General features: G+C 37.8%; 1 protein-coding gene across 5 annotated transcripts in view; it reads left to right on the forward strand.

Moving 5' to 3' along the window:
- The window catches only part of LOC105918472 (semaphorin-6D), a 206,955-nt gene that overhangs the window by 101,614 nt on the left and 83,628 nt on the right, over nt 1-21,713 (forward strand). For 4 of the 5 annotated variants that reach the window (XM_036145465.1, XM_036145462.1, XM_036145466.1 and 1 more), the window contains exon 3: nt 2,078-2,164. The exons of the other annotated variant lie outside the window; for it this stretch is intronic. The gene's annotated coding sequence lies outside the window, so the exon portion shown is untranslated. The remainder of the gene's footprint in view (nt 1-2,077; nt 2,165-21,713) is intronic. 5 annotated transcript variants of the gene reach the window in all.

Genomic DNA, 21,713 nt, shown 5'->3' on the forward strand with positions numbered 1-21,713 from the left:
TTTATGTGAACTTGTTAGTTAATGTTTGTCTTAAGAGTCTTAGTGCTGCCCTCTTTGGGTTGAACAGTGGCTATTGCAGTTGAATTTTCCTATTGGTTCAAACGGTGCATGCTTTTGTCACTGTAGCCCTCACACTTTGCATTGCCCTTGTCCCGAAATGTGCTGTACAGATAAATCTGACTTGCCTTGCGTTCTGGTATAAAGCATCTGATTGCGTCATTTGCCCTGTGGTAGGTCAGTCAGAATCGACAGTGTTTAGTGTTTGTTACAGCTATGAATGTTAGCCCACATTGGCAATGAAGCTGCTAGCATCACTTTATCAGTCAAACATGCGTCCTTTCTGTCCCTCACTCCCAGCTTTGGCATCGCTGAGTCAACACCTTGGGCAGGCGGCTCGGACTGATGAGGCTCCGCCCTGCTGGGCTCCCTCAGTACGTTTTAACACCTATCCAGGAGTCTTTGCCAATTGTGGTGGTTTGAGCAACCTGTAGTTGGAGTGCTGCTGTTTTTAAGCACATGGAAGCTTTGCATACCTCTAGACGATTCAACGAAGGTGGAGAACATCTTGGTCACTAATCTCCTCCTCCCTGCATGTTAATCCAATTTACGTGTGTCGATCACACCTTGGCTCTTCCGCTTGCTTCTTCAGGAATGAAAGCCAGCTCTAAGATTGGCTTCTTACCAAACACCTTCTGATTAGATTTCCTTCTCTCTGGAAATCTGCCACCAGATGAGATTTCAATTCTCCAGAGACTTGATCTCCAATCCTCCAAGCAGAGAAATCTGATTAGTTCCAGAACATGAAGATTCATGCCTGGTGGCAACGTAGGACAATCCTTTCTATCTGTAACTTGAAGCCTCTTTTAATCTGATTTGTACATACTTATATCATTACATGAGGATATACATATTGTGGTGATGGTCGGAGGGTTGTGTTAAAAAATGATCTGAAGTCATAATTTCAAAGGGTAAATAATTTTTCACAAATGGGAAACATTTAAGATTGTTTTAAATCTCCTCAGAAATTAACATCCCAGCAAATTCATCCCAAGTTGGCATGCTAAATACATTTTGTAACCATGCAGTTAGAAACATTTAACCACTATAATTTGTAGAAAATGGTTGCCAGGAGCAAGCCTCTATGCTCAAGACATTGCATCTTGTCTGAGGTTTGCAAAGTTGCATCCGAATCAACCACAAGAGCTCTGAAACAATATCCTTGGCTGATGAGACTAAAGTGGAGGTGTTTGACTTTATTGCCATTTAGATGAAAGTCAAATGCAGCACATCAGCAGAAACACTATATACCATCACAGGGTGGAGAGTTGTTAATTTGGACTTTTCTGCAGCCACACAACCTAAGGACCCTGCAGTCTTGAACCAATATCTCCATTGTGTACAAAAGTATTCCAGAGTCAAATGTGAAGCGGGACTGCCTAAAGGTTGGTCGTGCAAGCAATCTTGTAGTGAAGAGAGAGCCAGAATTCCCCCACAGCAATATGAAAGACTGATGGTGTAATAAAGAAAACAATTATTCCAAGACATAAAGGTCATTCTGTAAGCTGTAGAATCATGTAGTGGACTCAGTATTTCACAGAGAAGTTTCACACTTTCACTTTTGGTTAAACAAGTAATAATGTGATGGCTGCTGTGTATAAATATGAGTAAAACTGAAATAATCTTAGAATCTGGTGGTGACCAGATCATTTATGTTGCACTCTGACACTCAAACCTCTTTATCTGAAAGGTGTTTTCTTTTCCCCATACACAGAGCAATGTGGTCATCTCACAATGAGAGGCAATTAAGTAATTATGCCTCATTTTATTCATTGGGGAAATAAAAAATTAAAAACAGAGGGATGTGTATTGATTTTATTTACAACTCTATAATTTTATCTCAAAGCATCGTCACAACAAACCTGTGGGCTAATTCAGCAAAGGGGAACACAAGATATGAAAAAAATAGTGAAATGATCTGTTTTGTGTAAATATGAACACCATTTGTTCCTGATCTGCTGTTTGAGGATGAAAAGAAACTAATACAAATCCAAACGTTCTTTTTTCTTGTTTTTTGCAGAACAACTGAGGGGGTCCACCCCCGCCTCCTGCCTTGTTGTTCACATCACTGTCACGCCACCTGTGTGACACAGCACACTTTCACACTGTAAGTACCGTCAACCTTTTGCTAGCGTTGTGTCTTCCGTGAGTTTACGATTCATTTAAACTACAACACTGGTTTAATTGTCAACCAGCCGGAACAAAGCATGTCAAACTGATAGTGTTCAAATGTATACATTCATAGATGTGCGTTGAAAATGTAAATTTCCCCAAATCAGTTAAAATACCATATAGAGTTTTCTCCTTTAAATTTATGATTGTAGTTGGACACCAAAAATACCAAAAACTGATAAATTTCAAACAACGAATGATTCTTTTATCCATACACAGATTATTAGAACTAAGTGTCACACACTTCTGTAAGCTGCTTTTGTGTTTTACAACAGAGTTTGGTTTATAATATTGATACAATTTAAACATCATGTTTTAAAAAATGAGTCATAAAAGAAAAAGAACTGCAGGAAAGGGGCAAAAAAACAGAAGGTAAGGAGTGCAGTCATGGTCCTGAGTTTGGGAGACAATTACTGGACAGTTGCATTGAGGTCTAATGGCGTCCTTTTATCTGGCACCTGTTATACCAACAAACTACGCGATTTCTCTCTGAACTCTCTTTTGCTTTGAGCTCAATACTAAAAAGGCATTCTACTGGTTATTCAGCTGAAGTAGGGTGATTATTTCACTTTTCCTTTTTCCAAATGTAAAGTTGGTATTTAAGGTGCTAGATTACAGTGGTGAGGCCGTGGTCCTCAAGTGTAAAAGATGTAATGGGATTGCAGAATAAGTGTAGCTGTGGCCTTGTCTCTTTTAATGCACTTCAGAGCAAGAGAACAGAAGGAGAGGCCATAGTGCTCCACTCCAAAAACAGGAAATCAATGAATTCTAATTGTGGTTTTATTTTGGCAGGTTGCTACATAAATAATGTGCAGGGAATCTCTGCTGTGCCGTGCCTTTGCTGTTATGCATTTTTCCTGTGGAACGGCTACTCTGAGGTGATTGTGCTTCAATGTAAAAAAAAAAAAAAACAACAACTTGGCATCGATTCACAAGGACAATTGGACAGTTTTTCATCATGACTCAGTACTCGGTTTTACCAGTGTAAGTGATCTGGTATCACTAAAACATTACTCTGTTGCATTTTGCTAAATGTGTTCTTTTCATTGTGACGCTAAAAGAATATTATGAAAAAAGATCAGCTACTGTTAATGAACGACTGAATCTCACAGCTGCAGCAATGGCATCACACTTTGAAATGAACACGGACTGATTTATTTTTTCCACCAGTGTCTCATTACAATCAGACACACAAATGGAACAAAACTGCAACTCAAAGAACATCTGCTCAGCGTGTGTGTGTGAGTGTGTGTGTGTGTGTGTGTGTGAGAGAGAGAGAGAGACAGAGAATGTGTGTGTAGCGTCATTTGATAAGTCCTCCTTTTGCTGCTTCGTCAGTTTTCCTTATTTTCTCGCTCGCACATTATCTTTTAAAGTGCTGCTTTTGTCATAGATTGTGGTTCGCATCCTTCCCCTGAATCCCTTTAGGCAGCATCTGTTGAAATACTGCTATGCAGCATCAGGGTTGCTTGTGGTTCTAACCTTGCAAAACGGATTTGTTGTTCCTCCTCTCTCTGTTGCGTCCGTGCAGCTTCTTCCTGATGAACTTCGCATGAACTCACATTTCAATCATGCAGGTGTTACGTTCACCAGCTGTTACGGGCTGAAACGCCTTTATTTTGTCTGTTTAAAGGTATACTATGCAACCGGGGTTGATTTTCCAGCGAGGCTCCCCCCACAGGGTGAAAGTAAAAGTGCACTGTCGTAAAGATGATCCTGGTTTCTCCGTCAAGCCAGGCGCGGTTGTTTTGAGCTTAGCAGACAGGCGAACGCAACGAAAAGTCGAAAAAACGGCAGCACAAACAATGACTAACACAGTGAAAGTATGAACATGCACACAGAGAGAGAGAAACCATTCCAATGTTACTTACAATCGCATCAGCAGAAACGCGAGGTCCGCGTCAGCCTTGCAGCCTTCTTTTTCTTTTAGCTCTCGCCATTTTGAAAAAGCTTGCCTGATGTTCACCCGTGTACGACTCCTCTCTCTGTCCAGAGCCCTTTTCCTCTTTCTTGCCTGCTCCAACATGGGCTTTCGCTGTTTTCTCGCTGGTTCCGCCATGATAACTGCACAAATATCGCCACTGCGCTACCAACGAGCACGCCTTTCACTGGGGGCGTGTAGCAGTTCTCGCCGTAAAGCAAGACCGACTCTCGCGATGCACCAGACTTCTGAGCCTCTGGGTGCGGGCCGAGTGCTCCTGCAATTGCTAGTACGGTATTTCCCCCACAGACCACCAGGGCGGCCGAGAAAACCTTTTTTCGACCTGAAATGACTCATTTAATCATCCAAAACGGTATGGAGCACATTAATTAACTGAAAAATGTTGCATAGTATGCCTTTACCGTAAGCAGACTTTTGATTTTACACGAGTGTGTTCAGAAACCCTGCAGCAATAAAATACTCGGTTTGCGTTTCTCAGGGCAATTATTAGTCACACATGACATTCAATAAATGAGACTGGGTAGTAGTGTATGTGGAACGTTTTGCGGCATACAGTGCAGATTGGCCGTTATGTTGGCTTCGCCACCTTTTGCTTAGTTTACTTATTCCACACAGCCATCTTGGATTTTGTGGTTAGGGGCCAGTGAGATGCCTTTGATTTTCCCTCTTGTTAACATTCTGTTTTGTCTCTGGTGGTAGGTGGAAAAATCTGTCTTTATGGAGGTGTCACGAATGTTGAGAATCACTGCTGAGCAGTATGTTTGCGTCTCTCTTGTTGGATATTTTTCCAAACGTATGGGATTGTAGGTCCCTTTTTGTCGTTTGCGTCTCGTTATCTCAGACCTAAACAGAGGTACGTTTAGTGACCGCATTTATCAGTCCGCATTAAACCTGTTGACCCCTGAACACTATACCATCTTATGAATCAAAGGAAGCATTCATTTAGTTGTTTTTGCAGTGAGTAATTTTTATACTCAAGTCATTTGAGCTGCCCAGGGAAAACTTTGTGAGCAAGAACTCTACACTGGCATTTGTTTCGGCTTTTATAGAAACGTAGTTCAGAAGTATCAAAGGTGTAAATGAACCAAATTGAAGAGTTCATTCAAGATGTTGTTTTTTTTCCTGCTGCACATTTTTTTTTTAAGCTGAAACATTTTGGAGGCAATCTATTTGATCTAACTGTGTTAAATTGCAACAACAACAAGAAGACATAAAGTAGCGGCTGGCAGACGAACCATAACAGCACTGTAAAAATTGGATGATCACTTTTTCTCTGCAGTGTTTGAACAGACGTGTGGCCTCTAAAGCAAAACATTAACCAGTGGCTGGCCGCAGATTTCTTCCGCCCTTTTTTTTTTTTTTTTTTTTTTTTTAATGGTATACATTTTCAAGTCTGATTCAGTCAGTCTGCTTCTGATATGTTTTGCTTTAAAAGATTATTTATTTAAAGAAAAGCGTTGCAGTAACAGTATTGCAACTGAGAATTTGAACTCTAATAAGATATACCAGAAGAAGATATTTAAAATGAATTAAAATGAAAGTGGACCTTTGTAATGTATTACTCAATTGTGTATTTTTGGCTTTTAGTCAACTCTTCCCCGTTTTCTCCATCTGTTTTCTAAAGTTAACACCTTTCCGTCACTTTTTCTACACTTCCTCATCCTGCCTACGCTTCTTTTTCATTTAATCTAGTTTGACTCTTCATGATCTGTAATTATATTATTTCTTTTAATTTGGATGGGGGGTTTTGCATCTTTTTCTTCATCTTTCATCCTAACTGTAATATAATCACTTTTTCTCTCTTTCCACCTCTTATTAATCTTTGAATCTCTGTTCATGCATCATCACATTTAGGATTTGTTTTGTCTTTATTTTCATGTAAATTCCCTCTTTTCCCATTAAACTCTTTCATTAACACATTCTCCAGCTGACCCTCAGTTTCTGTTATTCTGCCTTCCTGATTTTACTCCATTCACCCGTCGCATCCAGAGAAAAAAGACATCTGGCAACCTCTAACAGAACTAACAGCTACATTCACTCGCACACGTGCTTTTTAAAATGTTTCGGCTTGACGGGACCTTGTTCAAAAATGGGGGTTAAAAAAAAAACATCCAAATGTCACAATCAGTGCAGTCATCGCTTATGTGGCAGCACAATGGCGTGCCAATGAAATTGTTCATAAGAAACACTACAAAAACGGAAATGGAGCAAGGAGAGGGTGTTGAAGGCAGGCAGTCTGATGCAGCACTCAATCACTGCTTCTTGTTCATTCAACCCCCTGAGAGCCTAAAACGACTTATTTTCTACATGGAACATGTTACAGAATATTTCAAATTTTCCTTAATATTTGCGGTGTCTGATGTAGGGTTGTCACTAAACTAAAATTTCAATCTTGAAACTAATACTATGGAAAATACTTGATCCTCGATTACATTATCAGTAGCTCTGCAAATGTTTTTGAGGGCAAAGGATTCTTTCTAATTGAGAGAAAATAATATTTTGTTTTTGTCCAGACTGTTAATGTATCTCTTTTCCCTGGCCTTCAAGTTAAAAATTATGAACTTTATTAATCGCAGTACTGGAACATTATTATAACTGAAATCATAAAGGAGCAATGGAGCCTATCTTGGTTTGTCACTTTTTTACAGTTAATTTAATTTATTCCATTTAGTTTTATTTTATTCTAATTTTGTTCTCATCTGTGAGGCAATAACTATTGTGAAGCACTTTGGTCAGCTGAGTTTTTGTTTTTATCTTATATAAATAAATGTCTAATTTAATTGAATATTAATCACAATATGACAATACATTGACTTTGTTAATTGGGGCAAAAAAGGAAAAATACAAAAAAAAAAAATTAAAAGTGTCCCTTCCCTATTTGGCAAAACAGTGGATAAGATAACACTTGTTGTGTTTAAAAAAGAGAGAAAAAATCTACAATAAATGCAGAAACTAAAAGATGGCATGTTTAGCTGCTGGATAGTTTTATGGGTAAATCAAACATATAAAGAAGCACCACCGACTGTTTTAGATTTTTCAAGTTTCAGATAAATACAGATAAATACTCATTCACAAATGGGCACGAGGAAACTGTTAGATACAGCCTGTTTATTTACTGCATGTACCTTTTCTGCCACTGAATCCAAAAAAAAGTAAAAAAAAAAACAAAAAAACTACTGGACTTCTATTCTGAAGCTGAAGACGTCTTATTTCCCATCCAGGAAGCATAGATTTACATATAGATTCACCTGGAACTGAGGCGATCAGTTCCAGGTGAATCTACATGTGAATCTAAGCTCTAACGAGGCCTTTCCAGCAGGTCTATAAAACTCTATAAAGAACTCCACACTACTCCAGACATTTTGAAAGCTTCCTGGATGGAAAGCAAAACTTCTTCAGCCTCAAAATACAAGTCCAGTTGCTTTTTTAACCTTTTTTTTGGATTGACTGAAAAAAAAAAATGAAAGTCCCTGCTTCTGAACATTTCACTGTTGCATTGTTATTTTTTGCAGCAGTTTTACATTTCGTGCACAGATAAAGGACAAGTTATTTTAGATCATCCATATAATCTAAAAGGGTAACATTGTTAGATTGTTGTTCAAACTGTAAGATATGTTGCCAAAGTGCATATTGCACGATAGATCAATTTATAAATTGATTTAATTTTGGGCTTAGATTTTAGGGATTTTGACAAATTCAGTTCAAAACTCCTTGGATGAATCGCTTTTTTATTGTTATAGTTGGGTGTGCATGATCAATTTAGGCTTACAAAAATGCTTAAAACTTCCAAAACGTTTTGAAAATGTTTTCTTTCTTCTAGTTGGAAAGATTTGAGTAAATTTAGCTCACCAGTGTAACATCTGAAAACATTATTTTGATTGGGTTTAGTTTTATGCCACATTCAGTGCTTCCTTAGTGGTATAGTTCATTTTAAAGCAATTTTAGATTTTCCAAAATATGTGTCTATTTAAAGAGTGTGACAGCAGTTTACGATGAATTCTTGTGATTAATGTAGGCAACAAACAGCGTTGGGTGGCAGAACAAGTACGTAAATAACATATACCGCTGATGTAGCTTGAAGGTGAGAAATGACAAAGAAGAGATGCTGTCAGGCTTTTTCAATCCCACCCTCAGCACCTGACTTAAAAACAAATCCGTTCCTCTGTGGCCTTTCAGCCATGTTCTGGTGTTTTTTTTTTTTCTCGACTACATAGTTTGGCATTGTTCAACACAAGGCATTGACTGGAATGAAGTTGATTTCCTCAGCTGTGGGTGGCCTGTAAATTCATGTAGACATTGGCACACCATCCTGTTCTCTGAACAAAGATATTGTTTGAAAATGTGCGCACCCCGTTTGCAAATCTGCCGGCGCAGATTGCAAAACATAAGATACTGATATCCCATCTGCAACACTCTTCAATTAATCACTTGCTACATAAAGCTGTGTTTTCCGTTTTGATGGATTTGCGCTTACGTTCGGTTGCTGACAAGTTTTTCAAGACCTTATGTGGTTAAATGCCTAAAGATTAGGTCAAAACACAATAAATGTGATGGCTCAGGAAAGGAATAACGACATCTGTGACACACAAGAGCCGTTTCTTTAGAATTAGGTTAAGATTTTTGGTCTGTCGCAGACTTCCTTAATTTCCATTAATACACCAGACTGCAGATCAATCCCTGCTTTCTTTGTATTTATATATTTCCTTAAAGACTTTTAGTGTGGAGAAACACAGAAAGCAAATCTGTAGTGAGGCCAGGAATTGGTTGGCAGGGGTCTTCTCAGCCTGCAGTGAACCACGGGAAGCATAAGAGCTGATTTCAAGCTGCATGAAATCGGGATTTCACAGAGCTAAATGTGTTGCTGCGCCTCCCCAAACCGAGGCCTGCAGATTGATTACAGCCTGGATTAGTTTTGTGCCCAATCTATAGTTTACTCATTAATACAGTAAACTTTTAAAGCAAACAGTAAGAAGCCCCGGGGGAGGAAAGAAAAAGACTGCAACAATTCTCTTTTTTTCCCCCTTTCTATCAGTTCCTCAGTCCGATTATGGTTTCGGTTTCATTTAGGGAGTCTTTCAGTTACTCTGGCACCCGTGAAGTCTTTTTGTTAGAATTTGTCCTTCAGCCTGATGCATAAAAACACAACCACACACACAGGCGCACAGCGGCAGAACCTGGTGGATTGCCTGTCAGGATGAAAACTGATTCCACTTTCTCAGTCTGGCACTCGGGGCGCCCACTCAAGGCCAGCCAGCACACAAACATGGATATGAGGCATCAACCCAGCACACACTCAAATGTCCCACACACAGCTAGACTTGGGGAAACCCAAGGAAACCTGATGCAGGTCAACGATGAACATTGTTTTGAGTAAGATCTAAATAGAAAAAAATGTCTTACTATGTTAGGAATGACAAAATAAAAGCCTGTTTAGATGGATGCTGACTTAGACTGAAGATGCCCCTGAACAGGTTTTGGATCATGTCTCTCATTTGCTGATTCATAGCTCTTATTTCTTCTCATCTCTTACAATTTCAAGAAGACATGCTTTCATTTTGTATCCATTTGGGTAATTTACAGATGCACCACACAGCATTTTGTGGCCGCTTTCTGGTCCCCAATTTTATAAAGCCTGGACTTGCCAATACCAGTTGTAGCAGATTCCATTTATTGGTTGGAGAAGTGTATATATAAAAAAAACAGTGCTTAAATTCTTTCTAGGATTCTGTGAGCAAGCATTGTTTAGTATTTATTTATGCGTGTCACACTGTGTGTGTGACAGAAGAGCCACTTTAAAGCAGGCTTTTACTATTTCAAAGCAGAGACTAAAACATTCCAGATATGCTTTTAACATCTTATATTAGTCATCAGTGCTACTAGCATTAATAAACAGCAGTCTGAATGTACATCATAAACCTGAAGAAACCTGTTGACGCTGGTTACCACCAAAGTAACTATACCTCCTTCTGGTAAACAAGGATTATTGCAGCCAAATAACCCCATTTTCTTATAGTTGACTATGAATTGATTATGGGAAAAAAATGCTTTAAATGATCCGGTCTCAGAGCAGATGAAACTAATCTTAATTACATAAAAGATGTACAAAAAGATGCATTGTATAGACAAAAGATCCTATGGCTCCCTTTTTTTACCTGAAAAAGTCGGGAATGAAAAGGCTCAAATGAGTTCAACAATGAAGGGGGGAACCAAACAGCATCACCTTGAAGAATAAACTTAGCCAAGATCAATCTGATTGATTGAGCAAATAAAAACTGTGAAGTCCTGAGGTTAAAAATCTACAAGAACAGTGATCAGACTAGCAGCTGCTGGAAGGATAATCATAAATGTTCAGTTTTACCTTTTTGAAGTTGTAGCGTGTGGTTTGTTACAGACTGAGCTCTAGAACCAGATGAATAAATGTGCTCACTGATGGACCCTATGTGAGAATACCTTTCAGTTGAAAGGCACTCTCCACAGTTAATTGGGGCCCGATGCGGCATTTCTACGCTTTTACCATTTGATCCAGGAATGAGCAAAATATTTGCAATAAAACATTCACAACAGTGAGGTAAAGGTCAGTGATTTACTGTACACTAAAGCTGCTGCTTTAAAATTTTAAATCATATTTACACTAATTGGTTATAGAGTCTTAAGGGGAAAGTAGGCAAGGCAAGTTTATTTATAAATAATTTTTCACTAACAAGACGATTCAAAGTGCTGTACATGAACAAAACGCAAATACAGTTTAGTTTCATTAAAGAAGTTTTCAGAAAACCCCCAGGTTCAGAAAGATGCAAACAAATGGCAAAAAATAGGAACAAAACATTAAATGGTCATTTAGATTCAAGCTTATTCCTGCAGACAATTGTAATCATAAAGTTACAACAAAACACAGGCTTTTTCCTATAATGTGCTTAGAATAACTAAAAGGAAAGCTTAAGAAAAAAACAAAACTCTATGAAATAGATTTAGTTTATGACCTAAAGATGCATCATGGCAAATATATATAAAAAAAACATTGACTTCTAGGGATTAAAGATGGAACTCCATTTCACTTGTTTCGCATGTTCAAAGCAAAAAGTGTCTTCGCATATTGATGTATTCTGATGAATCATGAAGCCCATCTTAATGAGTTAAAGTATGTTAATGTTCATTATAAGTTATGAGTTAATATCAGTGTATTGTTTTAGGTATTATTGTCAGCTGTTCTAAAAAAAATAATAAGAATTGAGGGATTGAACTATGTGTGAAGGGAATATTCGAACCATTACAGAAATTTGGCCAAAATAAAAAATAGATCAGAGTAACACAACTTTTTCTTTTTCTTCAAATCGACTCAAAATAACATACACAGGCATGGCTTAGACATGCATAAGAACGACACAACACATTCAAATTGTTGAATCATCGAAACAGATATAAAATGTATTCGGCCCAGACATATCGGGTTTACCAAAAATAAAAAATATATATTTAAAAAGACCTGAAGATATGGAAAGTAATCTAGAGATCACAGATTCACCAGAGATCTTTAGCAAATAAAAAGTAAAGTTCTGCCAAGTGCATCATGAGTTTTTGTGTGTGTGTGTGTGTGTGTGTGTGTGTGTGTGTGTGTGTGTGTGTGTGTGTGGGGGGGTAAATAATTTTTTGTTCTCTCTAAACTGGCTAAAGCTACAGCATGTCACCCATCCTCCTCTGAGGTTGCTGTAAATGACCAAATCAGGAGATCACGTTGCAGACCCTAATCTCATTATCGCTTATCAGCCTTCACTATAATCACCGCTGCTGCAGCCGCTGCGACCCGTCTGACACCAATCTCATTGAAACCTCAGAGTTGCTCTGATGTTCTCCCAATAACAGTTAATCCGGAGCCACCGGGCCGCAGAGGTGAAGCGCTGTTCATCTGCCGCACAAACAGGAAGCTGCCACAGAATGATTTCTGTCAATTAGCTAAATGAAAGCATGTCTAGTGTCTCGAAGGGCAGAGAATTGTTTACAAAGAATGTCGCAGTTGTAAAAAAAATTATGACGGCAGACTTTTAAACAGATCAACATGTTTCTAGTGATTGGTTCTGATGCTTTAACAATTGGAGGATGGAAATATCTGACATTAAATGTAACTATATGCTAATGGGTAAAATTCTTAAGATACTTCATTTATTTGTACTGAAATGGCGTTTCTAAGTTTAAAAGGTGGTATGATTTACTTCTGCAATTGTTTAATTGGAAGAAAATGGTAAATCTGCGAGACTTTTGAGTCTGATGGTTCATTTAAACCAATTTGTATACTTGGAACAGTCTGTAGTTTAAAAGGTGCTGTACCCTTTAGTTTTGCATGGTCTATAGTAGTGCTGTGATTGTGTCCTGCTTAACTCGCGCACTAAAGACTTTCTGGATGTGTCACTGTCCGTTTCCTGAAGTGCAACAAATATTTCATCTTGAAACGAGTTTTCACAACACAGAAACTGATTTAAAATAAAGTTGTTGCTCTAGCTAAAAGCTTTTTTTCTCTACAGAACAGTTTCATCAAATGTTAGAAAGCGCTTGCAAATTTGCTCTTATTTTTAATATGACTTGTTTGTAGTTCAGCTTTATCCACGTTTCAGTATAGTTCCAGTTAATCATCTACAGGCAAAACCTGCAAAATTAGCTTTTTAAACTCAGAGCTTTGCTTTGGGCATCAGAATTCTAACCGTGAGCTGCAGCAGCTAATAAAGTTTGTCTTTAACTACAAATGTCAATGTGAAGTGTGAAAAACTTAGAAAAAGACCCAGAATAATTAGATCAAGAACATGTCACAGTGATTGAAGGGCAGGCAGTCGCCTGCGTTTCCTAAGTGTTCATGGACCATAATTGGAGGAGACATTGCAGCTAATTGTGAAGTGGTACAGGAAAACGGTAATCAGAGATTGTATTTTTCTGAAACTTTCGCATTAACTGAACATGAATAACCATGATTTGTCATGAATCAGCCTTGACTTTTTCTCAGAGGTGTGATATGCTTGTGTTTCACTGAAACTACTTGAACCATATTGAAATGGTCTTGCTGGGTGACTGGTGAGAATGAACTGTGTCCAGCATCTCTGTGCATCAAGCGGGTACCTCAATAGCCAGGTCCATTTTACAAAATGACTCCCACCCGTTTTAATTAACTTTTTTTATTACACTGAAAAGGGTTTTGCACCATGTTTTGGTTTGTTTTAGAAGTGAGTGCATACAACAGCTATGAGTGTGGTCTTGCGTCAGAACAAATTTACTCACGGATCGAATTAGAGGACCCTAACTCTGAGCGTGAACCTGAAACAAAATGCACACCCTATAATATAATTTTAGCAAGCCATGCTTATGATAATTGGCTGTGATTTTCACAGTTGGGCCTCTCACTTTGCAACCACATTTCTTGCTGGGCTGCAGCTGACAAAATCACACACAACTGATATTGGGGATTGAGTTTAGTCAGGAAACTGTGATACTGATTGTGGCTTCTTTTTTTTTTTAAACAGTCACGACACTGACCTGATACTTGCAATTGAATAGTGCCTCAAGAAATGTGTTAAATGATGGTAAATGTGCTAGTGTCACTTTCATATAATAATGTAGAAAGTAGTTTTAGTTTTCTTATCAGATGTTTGGTACCAGTGCAACAGCTATTTAACCATTTTCTTTGTTTTGTTGACGTTTTAGTGAATAGTATAAAATCAAATGCCCCACATCTATTTCATAAATTCTTTCTTGTTCCTTGTTGCAACTTTGTTTAGTTGACACAGCAGTTAAAAACCTGAGTCAGTTACAAAAGCCACATTGAGGATTTGTTCTATTGTTATTGAACATTTCTTTAGATGGATGATGGAAAAGCACTTATAATGACAGTCACTAGGAAATTATAAATTGACTCAGTATTTTGAAGTATGGCAGTAAAAATCAGGTTTAGTTCAGATAATGGTCATGTTGTTGCCATTTTTCCCCTTCAAATTCTTTTCAGCCACTGACAGCAGGCTGTTAGGGACCTTGCCTAATGGTTGCTCATGGTTTCCTATGTAAGGATGAGTTTCATTATAATAATTTGGGTTTATCTTAAGAGCCTATTGAGCCTTCCATATGATGCTTAAAAACTACATCTTTGAAGTGTATTGTTGTGCCCAGCGTTGCATGAACATTTTGTCTTCATGCAATGTATCAGATACAACAGTTTTGTTGAATCCTAAAGGAGAATAGATATTTTTGTTTCATCCGTCTTAATCACACACACACACACACACACACGCACACACACACACACACACACACACACACACACACACACACACACAAACTCACAAACTTGAGTGGCTGAAAATTGTGCTTCAGTCAATTTCATTAGTATTTTCTTATCCAAGGCTGTTGTGTTCAATGGGTTTTATTTTAGTAAAACTGAGAATTTGAGTTAAACTTAACTTTTACATCTTGAAGATTTAGCATATCAGATTTTCTGCAATCATTGTGAAATAAATACTTGCAAGACCTATTTCACCCCCACCGAAATATAAATATGAACCCACCACTGCAGTCACAAAGACACACTTATTGTTAGGTTGCCCCTTTAGGCTAAATAGTTGTTCCTACTGGCAGTTTTGTTTAAAAAATATGTCAAGATAACTACACAAACACCCTGAACAACTCAATTACTGGATATCTAGTTTATAACAACACATTTAGTTTAGAAGAAATACTGTAATCCTCTTTAGCATTGCAATTAGATCATGATATGAAAGGAAGGAAAATGTCCATCTGTTTATTTCTCTGTGCTTTCTTTGTATGAGATATGTCTGTGTCAGCACCATGGATAGCTCCATTTTCAGCACCTTTCCTTCCAGTTTAGTCTTTTTTTTATACTGTTATTGTCATCCAAACCACTGTTTTTAGGATCCTTTTCCAAATCAGAGCTGATCAGGGTTTGCATTTAGTTTGTCACATAATTCACTATTTAGTAAGCTTTCTTTAAAGTTGTTTCTCTTCCTGTTGTATTTTGTTTTTTAAGGTATAATAATGATTTTGTTTCTTTGTGTACACCACAAAAAAAAAAAAAAAATCTGAATAAAAACACTCTAGGATGGTAATGTGCCTTCTCTGCCTTTATCCTTCTGAGTTCTGGATGCCACGGCAGGCTGGTGCCTGCTCGCTGTGTTAAGGTCTCTGAGGAAGGCTCCCCTCCTGGTGTTGGGTGGCCGGGGTGTTTGGGCCTGACCTGCGCAGGTGGAAATGGCTTTGACTGGTTTGGGGGCACGTGGCTTCTGCTCCGGTGCTTCACCGACAACCTGCTTCTGTGTGAGACAGCTGCTCTGGGGTAATGCCTCGTATATATCTGCCTGGGACTGCCACAGCTTTGTGGAGCCAAGTCCAAACTGTCCTTTGGTGTTCTTGGGCCTTCTACCACTCTTGGCACACTAACAACTATGCACCTCCAGCTGATAAACTCTCTCATATACACACACTCAAAACATGCTTAATTCTACGCATACGCTCACCCACCCCTACACCAGCACACAATCCATACACAGGTTACTATTAATTTAAAGGTATAGTCGACCTTTGATGTGAGAACTGAACATATATAATTTTTGTTCAAGCAGATTTTATGCAGTAGTTTAACATTTAATTATCATGCTTGCTTGGAACTGGTGCTTGTTTTGTATTGTAAAGTATTCTTTCATTTTCCACCATTGGAAAGGCTGGCTCTGGCACTAAAACAACTGGTACCATCTCGGACAGGTTCATGAGGAACCACCACCAAATCTAAATGATGTGAGCACCATGTTTAAAACACCCCCAATTATTTTTGCTTTTGATCTTCCTAAGTTAAGATGAACTATAAAAACACTGATCGTAATGAAAATAAAGCCATATTAGTATTGGAATAACACCATGCTATTGTTATATTATTACCATTTATTTTGTAGGCCACTATTTGACACTAAATATCAACAGTTAGTTAAATATTTTCTATAAGCTGTGTTTAAGTCATTTGCAATGCTACTGGCAATGGTTGTTGATTGACTAGTCAGTATTTGGACATTTCACATGCAAAATTAAATAAAACATTTACTTGAAAAAATAGTTTATTGTTGTAATTCCATTGCTCCAAGCTGGCTTCTTCTTTGTGGAAACTCAAACTGGTTATTTTGCAAAGGCAGTAAAGAACTGGCTCTTGCACTAATCCTAGTTAACCACTGGAAACTGCCTTGGGAAAAACTATAAACTCTGTGCTGCAATCCAGATTTTATTGTGGAATGCATTAAACTGCTGGCCTTAGTCACATATTGCTACACTGATAGCCCACCACTTACACAGAGATGTAGCTCTCTTGGGACAAATTGTGTGTGTTTGTGCTGGTCCTGCCTAGCCTGGATCTATCAGAGGTTACTTCTTGCTATTGTGTCTTTAATTAAAAACCTGTTGACAGTATAAACTGACCACGACAGCATTTTATTACAGCTTGTAGCGAATTGTACCATACAGTCACATTAAATAAATTAGAATATGTGTTCTGATGAAGCTCTCTTATCAGATTAAAAGTACATTTTGAAAAAACTGTCTTTAAGTGGGTATTACAGATACTTTTCATCGGGATTGGAAAGTAACTAGTTGCATTTACTTGCTTTACTTTATTAAGTATAATTGATCTACACTGATTTTTTTTTTTTTGTATTTGAGTATGATTTAGGTATTTTAGTCAGTTACATTTAAAATCTCATCTGTTACCGAGTAATAAAAAGGAAAAAAGAAAGAAACAGTAACAGTAACAGCAGTGGTCCTTCAGCTTGAGGTCAGATTCCGACATGGAGGCACATCAATCGGACATTAGAGGTGCTAGCAAAAACACATCAACTAGAGTTAAATTTTATAAAGGGGCTCCATTAATTAAAAACAGTTTGATATCAATATCTATCATTCCTTTTGTGAAATGCATGGGAGCATAAAAAAGTAACTAGCTGTTAATTAAAGGAAAATTAATTACTTTAGTTTCTTGAGTGACATTTTACACTAGTAACTTTACTTGTATTTAAGTACATTTTATCAAAGTAACTGTACTTTGACTTGAATGCATTGTTTTAGTACTCTTTCCACCACTGCTTTTTATTGAGCCCATTTTTGGGTATCAAACATTTTCTGTAGTATCACAATTTTACCTGTCGTTTCCATTAGCTGTAAGCAGAAAATCATCATAATCAACAGAAACAAAGTTTTGAAAGCATCAGTTTCTAATTAGTCTTTATGATTCGTTTAACTTGAATTGAGTTACTGAAATAAATTAACTGTTCAATGATCTAATTTGTATATGGTAGTATGTAATAGGACTTGAATCTATCAATGCTATTGGTTTGGATCGCTTTGATTTTATGTCTACGTAATTAGATAATGAATTGGGAATTGGTGTAATGTCTCTATAATTAAATTTAATTGCATAGTTTCTACTTGTTCATAAGCAATATAGAGACCCTTCAGACATGCACATATTGATGCTTCTTTTTGGATGTGTTGTGGAGAAGCCTTTGATTATTGGTATTTTAATATGTGTTGGTTATATTTGTCCAACTTGCTTTTCAATTGTTGTTTAAAGGTTTGATCAATTTCTCCCCTCAAATTTAAAGCAGTCTGTGCATCCTTGTATTCCCTGAGAAGTGTTCTTCTTTGCTAATGTAATGCAGTATTTCCTCAGAACAAATATTTAGCTTTTTCCTTTCATCCAGACTGAAGTTGTACCTTTGGCCTTTTGTTATGTGTCTTTGGTGCTATATTTTAAATACCACCTCTCTGGTATAGCATGTTTCCCAGGAGCATATGTGCTATCTCTTCATCATTTTAAATGGTAATTGTCTATAAACCCATGAAACTTGTTGGCAGTTAAGCTTATACAGCTAATAAACCTGCCACGAGTCTCAGTGAAACATCTAAGAGACACCTGATTCAGCTTCTGCACAGAGATTATTTAACTAAATCATACAACTCAAAGATCAAACATTACTGCTACCACTGACTGCAGTAGAAAGTTGGGAAAAATGTGGAAAGCCATAAATTTGAATGATAGAAAAAGGATCTAAGTTGATCCTACTAATGTCAAGGTCGAGTGGATTGCCTCTATCCAAAAGAACTGTCCGCTATCTACACGCCTGCTGGCAGTAAAAATACTCCCTTGCCTTCAAAGCCGACTTATTTGAATTGAATGACTGATCTAAAGGAAAATGTGTGCCGCCGTTGCAACTGGACTGAATACAAAGCTTTGTGGTGGCAAATCAAACATATTAGAGGGCAAAAGAATAAAGTATTAGATATACTGTGCATCTTTAGAGGTCAATGTAAATGTCATTTTGTAGCCTATCCATGTCTTTACCAGCATACACAAAAGTATCTGATGTAGTTTCTTGGCTTCTTCTGCCAACTAGGGTGTTTTTGCCAACTTTCCCAAGAATGCTTATGCTCTCAAGAGCCTAATCTACATATATATGAAACGTTAACTGTATTAAACCATTCTGTGTGAGTTCTTGCTGGTGTGCTGCGGCAGAAAGGTGGGAAGTAAAGGGTTAAACTTGTCCAGCTTAATGTCTTAACTCCCTGAGGAAGCAGTGTTCTATTGATTAATCCTGTAGTAAATGTGTAATCGATCAAACTCTCTTCAGTGGGTGGACTACGGCAGCCAAACCAGATCAGATTTATGATCAAATCTCGATATTGGCCTTTTCTATAAATCACCATATGTCACTGCAAAGACGGGTGCTCTTGTTTGAACCCTGTGTGGCACATTAGCTCTGCTGTTCAGATGACAGATCGTCCCTGCCAGATAGACGCTCATGTTCAGACTGCAGAAAACATGCAGCGAGGAGAAGGAGAACAAGATGTTTCAATTATCCAAATGGGTCCTGGTTGATTGACAAAAGGTTTTCAAAAATAAATCCTCTGCCTCAGTGTCACGCTCGTGTTCTTTTCAACGGAAGAAAACCAAAATTGTTCAAAGGTTGAACCACCAAATAAAAGAAAAGGCTGGGAGAACCAAAGTGTGAGATGCTTGTAATAAACTGATGAGAAATGGAAAACGAGGTTAAACAGGAAATGGAATTTAAAGACATCTATAAAAAACGAAAAAAAAAACATAGATTTGTTTTTAAATGGGCTGTAACTACTGTAAACTGTAGCACTGTGACATTTTTTCATGCATAAGCGCCAAACAGAAGAGCAGAATTAGAAAGGTAGTAGTAATTAAATTGAAAATCCTGTCAGATCCATCGCTTACTATGTGACATTTATTCATTGTGTAGCCTGAAGATGGTAAGTAAGTTACTTCTTTAAAGAGCTTTTCTTTGTTGTTAATATCAACTTTTGTTTGAAAAGATAAACAGGTTTCAGCCTGGGGCTGAATCATAATGGGAGGACTAAGGCTATATAAAAGAAAAACTGAATGCATTTTGTCATAATTCCTCCCTAATTCAGACCCCAGTTAGTTGTATGCTTACTCTGTGTAAGCTGTTAGCCATAGTTATGGTTTTTGCCTTAAAAGTACCAATATATACTGTGTAAAATTAATTAATGCTCGGTCAGGCAAGCTTTAGATTCTAGTTTTTTGGTTTTTGTGAGCCGTTTTTCTATGGCTAACACAGCTGACTCCCTTTCACCCAGCGCTCCCCATGTGATGAGGGTCATAAAGCTTTCGCTAAAGTTGAATCTGATCAACCAATGGGGGAAGCTCATTCGAGTCGCTTGTCTCTGAGATTTTGTGTTTTTGGTGACTTTCAGTAGTTCATGACCAAAGCTGAGGATTGGAACAGAAACAAACTAGTAGAGACAATCTTAGTTCTCTTCTTAAAGAGGGTGGTCTGTTTTCTCCAGTTAAAGGGCCAGTCTCTGCATCCAGCAGAGAAGTACAAGTATCTAATATCTTGCCTGCAGCAGAGGATTTTCTAAATGGCCACATTGGATTAATAATAATAAATAATAATAATTGAATAATAATTTAACTTTATTGATCTCACAATGGAGAAATTCACTTCTGCATCTTAACCCATCCCCTTGGGGAGCAGTGGGCTGCCACTGTGCGGTGTCTGGGGAGCAATCAGGGGTTAAGGGTCTTGTTCAGGGACCCAGAGTGCAGGGACCGGGTACTTGCATCCTTCTCTGAGTGCAAGCGCGCTGCTCTAACCACTCGGCCACGACTCCCCCACTTAAACTGGAAGAAGGTGTCATGCAATAGTTATTCAGAGTTTGTGGATAGGCAAAGTGGATTTCTGAAATCTTCTAACAATAACTTTAACAAAGACAGGTAGTGGTTCCTGTTAACTCTTGCATCTAATTTTTGACATGCAAGTCAAAAATTAGACTGACAAATGGTGTTTTACAGTGCTTTTACCAATAACATTAAAACTACAATATAGTTTTTTATAGAACCTGTGTAAAATGTGCACTTTTTTTAAAGACTATGTACCTTTTTCCTTTGATTAAAGCCTTGCGCACACATAGCCGGCCGGGTCTTTATGAAAACAAATATCTCCCCCGCATCGTTTAAAAAAAACAACAACAACACAGGATTGTTTTTAGAAACATTTTCATCCACACAAGCCTGCACACTCCACTGAGCGTTGTTTTAAACATGCCATACGCATAGTGGGTAAGCTAAGCTAAAACCTTTGTCAGCACTTTGAACTGTCTTCTTACTGAAAAGTGCTTTATAAATAAACTTACCTTGCCTGTGTCAGCCAGTCAGAATCCTTCAAAAAAAAAGGTGATGTTGAACGGTGTTGGGCTCTCTATTGTGAGGGATAGTTGGCATGAAACAGCTGACCGCAGGTTTTTAGAAATCTCCACTGTGGTCATAGTTTTTAGAATTATTTGTTTTTAGTGTGGATGAAAAGCCTAACCGCATGAAAATGTATTTGTTTTCTCAGATATCCTGCTACTTGTGGTCTAGGCCTAAGTCTCTGTGTTTCACTGTCAGCATAGCTGGTAGCAGACAGTAGACTAGCATGGTATTGCCTCATTGAACTGTTTTGGGTTTATCACAACTGTTCAGAGAGCTGCAGGTAAGATGATTATTGCTGATAACCTCACCACACAACCCCACTTTCAAATAATCCTCCCTCCCCCTCAAACATGCATTGACAGTAATTTAAAATGTTACTGATATTATCATGGTGCTCTATCTTTTAACCTCTTAAGACCAGAGATTTTTAGTCTAAACATTGGCTTTTCGACAACTAAAAAATTGCCGTTTCTCTTCAAACAAATATTTTTCTTTTTCCTGGCAGACCTGTTAATGAGGTTTACAACTGATCAAACTTTCATGTTTGAAGAGAAAGAATTTCAAGCCCTTATTCAGGTGTCTAAAAGCCTATGAGAGGTTAAGGTTGCAACAAGCATTTGTATGCATATACTGTGTATCCACTTTTAAAATAAACACAAACAAGTCAAGGCTAACCCTCAACTCAGTTCTGTGCTTTTTTTAAAGTACCATTAAAAAACAACTAATTTTGTAACTGAACGTGCTAAAGCAGATCAGTCAAAAAACAAAACATGACTG

The sequence above is a fragment of the Fundulus heteroclitus genome, chromosome 13, assembly GCF_011125445.2.
Source record: "Fundulus heteroclitus isolate FHET01 chromosome 13, MU-UCD_Fhet_4.1, whole genome shotgun sequence".
Lineage (NCBI taxonomy): Eukaryota > Metazoa > Chordata > Actinopteri > Cyprinodontiformes > Fundulidae > Fundulus > Fundulus heteroclitus.